Source organism: Aethalodelphis obliquidens, unplaced genomic scaffold (assembly GCF_003676395.1).
Source record: "Aethalodelphis obliquidens isolate GAN/ISIS:26980383/991018 unplaced genomic scaffold, ASM367639v1 scaffold3, whole genome shotgun sequence".
Taxonomy (NCBI): domain Eukaryota; kingdom Metazoa; phylum Chordata; class Mammalia; order Artiodactyla; family Delphinidae; genus Aethalodelphis; species Aethalodelphis obliquidens.
Window position 1 is genome coordinate 846,273 of NW_020837947.1, and position 6,204 is coordinate 852,476.

A 6,204-nucleotide genomic window follows, 5' to 3' on the forward strand; every position below is an offset into this window, starting at 1 on the left:
GCATAGAATAGAATAGAATAGAATAAAATAAAATAAAATAAAATATTGAGACCCTTGTTTCAGATTTGAAGATGAGATCAAGCAAACCTGGGATGGAAGCAAACCTGGAGAGTCTGTTGTTCAGCAGCTCACCAGTGTCATAGATGGCTCATCTGGTGATCACATCCAGTGATTACAGGACACACTGACACCTGAACCCACCCCGGAACTTCCCGCAGGGGCCTTGCTGGTACCTGGGAGTCTGTGTGCATGACAATAAATTCTAATGGAGACCATGAACATCCCAACCCCACATTCTTAGGTGAGAGATGCCAAGGAACGTGGCTGAGCTAACAGAACACATAGACAGCTGTGAACATGCACAGAGAGTACTTGAGAATTTATTACGGCACGTAACCCACAGACTGCCCTGGGACCAGTTCTGTCCCCATCCCCGGAGAAAGCTGCCCATTGAGGTCTGACCACCAGTCACAGGGCTGCAGGAGGGAGTCCATGGGGACTTCCTGTATGCACCTCCCATTCTCTCTGTAAACTAAAATTGTTCAAAATAGAAAGTTTCTTTTTTAAAAATTAATTTTGTTGGAGTATAGTTGCTTTACAATGTTGTGTTTGTTAGTTTCTACTGTACGGCAAAATGAATCAGCTATACATATACATACATCAGCTATACATCCCCTCTTTTTTGGATTTCCTTCCCATTTAGGTCACCAAAGAGCCATGGATGGACCTAGAGTCTGTCATACAGAGTGAAGTAAGTCAGAAAGAGAAAAACAAATATCATATATTAATGCATATATGTGGAATCTAGAAAAATGGTGCAGATGAATTGATTTGCAAAGCAGAAATAGAGGCACAGATGTAGAGAAAGTTTATTTTTTAAAAAATAAGTTCTGGAATTTATTATCCAAGTTATTAAAAGCAACTCTTAAAAAAAAAGTACATCAGATGTCAAACCACAGCTTAGTGAGCAGAGAAGTAGAAGTAGGGTGAGGGCCTTGGTTAAGAACTAGTGTTCACTTTGTCTGAAACACGCTCTTGTGTACATTTCAGCCCAGATTTACGTGACCAGTGTTCTTGTGGACGTTCTGCTGTTGGGTCGCCATTATCAAAACCGCTGTCAGTGTACAGGGAGTGTTCAAACACAGTCTAAACCTAACTATTTTCATCCTGCTCTAAAGTTGCACAAGTAAGTCTCCCTCGTGTTTATCCATGTGAATGAACTAGGCTGCAGAATGAACAAAGGTAGTGTGCCTGTAACCTCTCCCAGGCAAATTGTAGAGGTTTAACAGAACGCCAATATTGAACTCATTAACCAAGTACGGTTAAGAAATTCTTAGCTTCTTTTGATAAGACAGTTTATCCATTGCACTTGAACAGCCACTCACCGTCGCCCCCGAGGCTGAATCTTAAACAGCACGAGGGCGTTTCTCTTTCAAGTGCGATGCGCTACCTGACTGCTCCTGGGTGTATCTTCATGAGGGATTGGGTATGTTTTATAAAATTAAGGTATTTGACGTCATCTACAGGATGTTTCATATTGTGAGCCTGACTAAGCATGTTGCAAGCATATCATCAACTTTAATAGATTTTCTTTCTTTTTACTTAATTTTTTTGAATTTTATTTTTTATACAATAGGTTCTTATTACTTGTCTATTTTATACATATTAGTGGATATATGTCAATCCCAATCTCCCAATTAATTTTTATTTTATATTGGGATACAGTTAATTTACAATGTTGTGTTGGTTTCAGGGGTACAACAAAATTACATTTTCTATATTTAACTAATCATGTGTTTTTAGTCCTAAGAGTTATGATTTGTTTAGTGTAAATATATAGGCACAGGAAATATATAACTTTTAAAAATACAGTATTGCTCACTTCAAACCCCATGATAACAATGAGAAAGATTATGCCTGCTTTACTCATGATTCTGCCCCAGGGCCTGACTCAGCAGATCCCAGTAAGCATTTGTTGAATAGAGAGTGAGTGACATATAAAAGCGGTCACCTGGGATGATGAAACTCCATAATAAGACACAGTGCGTGCTCGCTCCTTTGTTATTGTCCAACTTACAGGTACGCTGTGTAAGGTAAGAACTCTTCTATTACTAGTGATGGAGCAAACTACAGCTACTATGAGGGCAAAAATGTGGGGGGGATTTACAGAGTCACATGGACCCAAAAACATTGAAAAGTGTCCGTTTTAATCAGCTGTGTTATTTTAGGAATTTATCCATTTCCTCTAAATATTCAAATTTATTAAACCATAAATTGTCTATACCAGTGTTTTAACATTTGTTGCTTTTCCCTTCTGGTGGAGGTAATTTTGTCCTTCTTTCTTTTTCTCTCATTCTGTGTTTCCGGGGCTTTACATTTTTGTTGTTGCTGTTTAATCTTTTCAGAGTAACAGTTTCTGATTTTGTAACTACTCTCTTGTGTGTGTTTTCTTTTCCATTTCATACTATTTGCTCTGATTTTTAAAATCTCCTTTCTTTTGCTGTTTCTTTAAAGTTTAGTTCTCTTTTTCTATAAAGTTCTTCAACTGTGTAGTTAAATCACTGAGTTTGTCATTTTTCTTTCCTAAAATAATTTACTTTCTAGCACAGCAGTAGCTACGTCCCACAAATTTTCTTATACCAATTTCATTATCACCCAGTTTAAAATATTATGTTCTATTCTATTCTATTCCACTTTTATATTCTATTAATAAAACTAACAGAATAATTAATAATATGGTCACTTTCACAGGTTCCAGGTAGACATGAATTTGGGGGGGTGGGTGGCGCCCTGCTCAACCCAGTACAGTCTCCAAGTATTTGAGGATTTTCCAGGTATCTTGGTTACTTTTTTCCAGTTTAATTCCACTGTGGTCTGAGAGCATATTTTGTATGCTTTTTATTATTTTAAAATTGTTCAACTGTGGAGCTGAAGGCAGTGGCTCCTGGAGTGATGAGCCCCACCCCCCACAGTGTAAACGCAAGCAGCGTCGTCTGGGGTGGCTGACCACTGCCGTTTACACGTTATGCACATTGGAATGAAGATTGTTAGTAAAACTCCTAAATGTGAATTTTTATCAAAAGCGAATGGATCAGTTCAAAGCTCTTAAGAAACAGCTGAGTGGTAATAAAATTGTTACTCAAGAAATAGCTGGTTCTGTCCATTTGGAGAAGTATGCTCTGAAATGTTTTTGTGTGCAGACAATGAAGACAGCGCCGGTTGTTTTCACAAGATCAAGTCCGTCTATCCTGCAAATCCTTAATAGCTGTCATGACAGTCTTTGGAGAACTCACAGATGACAGTGTGAAACATAGAAAATACACAAGGTGGGGTGACACATGTCCATACTTTTTTAAAGCATAGGGAGACGCCTCAAGGAAGACCTGTTAGAATTGGAAAGATACTGATGTTGAAGAAAATGAAGGTGGGGCAGCCCTCAACCCACTTGACCCACTTGAATCAGAACCATCTTCATCTTCAACTGAGGACTCAGAGAGCACGCCCCCAGGCAGCTGTTCTGGAACAGAGCCCTCTCCGTGCACACGCCCCGGCGGATACAGCGGCAGCAGTGCCTCACAGCACAGGTGAATCGGGTACTGTCCTACCTAGGCCACGGGTTCATCTGGCCATATATTCACAGTTTCCACGGCGGGGATACTGTTCTAACACCAGAGGACGTGGCTCGAGCTCAGATGCACGGCAGGCGTGCTGGCTGGCGGTGCACAGCAATGCGAACGTTCAGCCCCGCTGCGCAGAGCCTTCAGAGGCCCTCAAGTTACTGTCTGCAGGCAGAGAGTGAAGCCTTTGTACAGCAGAGCCGTGTAACTTTGGCCTGCGGAGCCAACGATCGGTTACTCAACCTTCAGCCGATCGCAGCACGGTTCTAAGGAAGACTTCATTTCTGCTGACTCTGACAGTGAAATCTGCATGCAGACTCTGTTGATGCAGCTTCGATCAGTTTCCACTGCCATTAGTGGACCCAGTAATCGCTGGGGATGTAGGGCTGCTGCAAGCTGGGTCCTAAAAATGCCCGCTGCACCTGCTTCAAAAAAATGGGAGCACGTACAAATTATATGTTGGGAATAAGCTTCGCACCTTAATTTGTATCCATTAAGAGAATTTTTTCAGATTTCTAATGTTCGGATGAACATGCTATTACTTTGCTATAAAATCCTAAATTTAATTTGTAATAAAGACTGTTGAACTATTCTAGCTTACAGCCGTTGGACTATTCATATTACAGGGTGAGTATGAAAGAGATTATGTTAAACTTTGATTTGTATTCATGTAAAACATAACTGTATTAAAAGTTTAAACTTTCAGGGAAGGAAATTTAACAAGACAAAGGGGTAGGTTCACGTTTAGACTTAAGAATGCTGTTGGTTCTCAGCTGCTTCTTTTATCCACTGAAGCTTGAGGTGAATTACTTCATAGGTGGTTTGACTGCACGTACCAGAGAGTGAACAGAGGACATTATAGTAATACCTGGAATCTTGGCGTTTTATGTTAGGTTCTCCGCTGATGCCATGTGGATTCCACAGAGCATGACTATGAATCGTGTAGATGATCATGAGTTTAGATTTTTAGCTGTTAATTTACACGTAGTGATGGGAGTTATGGACCTACTGTGTCACCTGCATTTGTGCAACATAAAAATAAAAACAAGGATTCTTTTGTATATATAAAAAAATTCAATTGTGTTTTATGAGCCAAAATGTGGTTTATTTTGGTGAATGTTCCAGGTGAGTTAAGAAAAATGTATCTACAGTTATTGTTGGATAGAATACTCTATAAATGCCAATTAGGTCAAGTTGATTAATAGTTTTGGTCAGGTCAAACCTCTCCTTTATGATTTTCTGTCTTCTTGATCTATCAGTTACTGAAAGTGAAGAATTAAAGTCTCCAGTTATAATAGTGAGTCTCTCTATCTCTCCGTGCAATCCTATAACGTGGAGAATTAGTCTCCAGTTATAATAGTGAGTCTCTCTATTTCTCCACATCCAATTCTATCAGTTTTTGCCACACATATTTTGCTGCTCTGTTGTTACATGCATACATTTTAAGCGTTGTATGTCTTCTTGGAAATTAACTCTTTTACCATGATTTAATGTCCTTTTTATCCTCAACAATTTTCCTTGTGAAGTTTTTTTTTCTTTTAAATTTGTGTAGCTAATCCAGCTTTCTTTTGGATAGTGTTACCGTGGGTGTATCTTTCTCCATCCCTTTATTTTTAATCTGTGAAAGTTTATGTTTTTAAAGTGGATTTCTTGTAGACAACATAATGGTTGAGTCTTGTTTTATCATCCACTCTTGAATTCTCTGTATTTTAACGCATATTTAGATCATTCGCATCTAAAGTGATAATTGATATAGTTGGATTAATATCTGCCGTGTTTGTAACAATTTTCTATTCATTGTGCTTTTTTTTTGTTTGTTTGTTTTTGTTTTTGTGGTACACGGGCCTCTCACTGTTGCAGCCTCTCCCGTTGCGGAGCACAGGCTCCGGACGCGCAGGCTCAGTGGCCATGGCTCACGGGCCCAGCCGCTCCGCGGCATGTGGGATCTTCCCGGACCGGGGCACGAACCCGTGTCCCCTGAATCGGCAGGCAGACTCTCAACCACTGCGCCACTAGGGAAGCCCTGTGCTTGTTTTTTATTTCTATTTTTTCTTCTTCCTTTTCTGCCTTCTCTGGTTTTAATTGAGCACTTTATGATTTTATTTTATCTCCTCTCTTAGCATATTATTTATACATTTTTAATAAACATTTTTAGTTGTTGTCTTAGAGTTTGCAATATGAATTTTCAGTGGATGTAAGTCCACCTTCAAATACCAGTTTCCTACTTCACAAATAATGTATGTACCTCATTATAAATTATTCCCAATATCTCTCTCCTGTCATTTATTCCCTTTATCCACATACTATTAATTCCCAATACATTGTTACTACCGTTATTTTAAACAAACTCCTTCTTTTAGATCAATTAAAATATGAAAAATAAAGGATTTCATTTTACCTTAATTTATTCTTCCTCCAATGCTCTTCCTTTTTCAGAAAGATCCAAATTTCTGACCTGTATCAATTCCTTCCTCCCTTAAAGAATGTATGTAAATTGTACTTCAACATATTTTATTAAAAAAAATCAAGTCCAGTTCCTGCGTATGGGTTCTATGGGGTGACGTTTAGGAGAGAGAGATTCAAACAA

General features: G+C 39.0%; 1 pseudogene; it reads left to right on the forward strand.

The window, feature by feature from the left end:
• Positions 1-2,764: 2,764 nt before the first annotated feature.
• On the forward strand, positions 2,765-4,928 carry LOC113606227 (vacuolar protein sorting-associated protein VTA1 homolog; annotated as a pseudogene).
• The last annotated feature ends 1,276 nt before the right edge of the window (positions 4,929-6,204 follow it).